This window comes from Phalaenopsis equestris, unplaced genomic scaffold (assembly GCF_001263595.1).
Source record: "Phalaenopsis equestris unplaced genomic scaffold, ASM126359v1 Scaffold000107, whole genome shotgun sequence".
NCBI classification, from domain to species: domain Eukaryota; kingdom Viridiplantae; phylum Streptophyta; class Magnoliopsida; order Asparagales; family Orchidaceae; genus Phalaenopsis; species Phalaenopsis equestris.
Window position 1 is genome coordinate 217,486 of NW_018164549.1, and position 255 is coordinate 217,740.

Here is a 255-nt window from a genome sequence, read left to right on the forward strand (position 1 = left end):
TCAGGATGAATCAAGGGTCGGCCTTGTTACTTTTTTAAGGGTTCAGTTTTGCTCTGAGATTTCTATCGAGGCAGCCTTTGACATCCTTTTTCCCTTTCTAGCATGTTTCTGACGACAAGAATGTGGTCCTACTATAACTAGTCCTGAGGTGGCGTGTATCCTTCCTTATCCCCCTCACTTGCTGACAGCCCACCTACACTCCTTCCCTTCAATGTTTGTATGCCGCCAACCTTCCCACAGTCATCCCGCTGAACT

General features: G+C 47.5%; 1 protein-coding gene across 1 annotated transcript in view; it reads right to left on the reverse strand.

The window, feature by feature from the left end:
* LOC110020838 (ankyrin repeat domain-containing protein 13C-B-like) overlaps positions 1-255 on the reverse strand; it is a 17,930-nt gene that overhangs the window by 952 nt on the left and 16,723 nt on the right. The window lies entirely within an intron of this gene.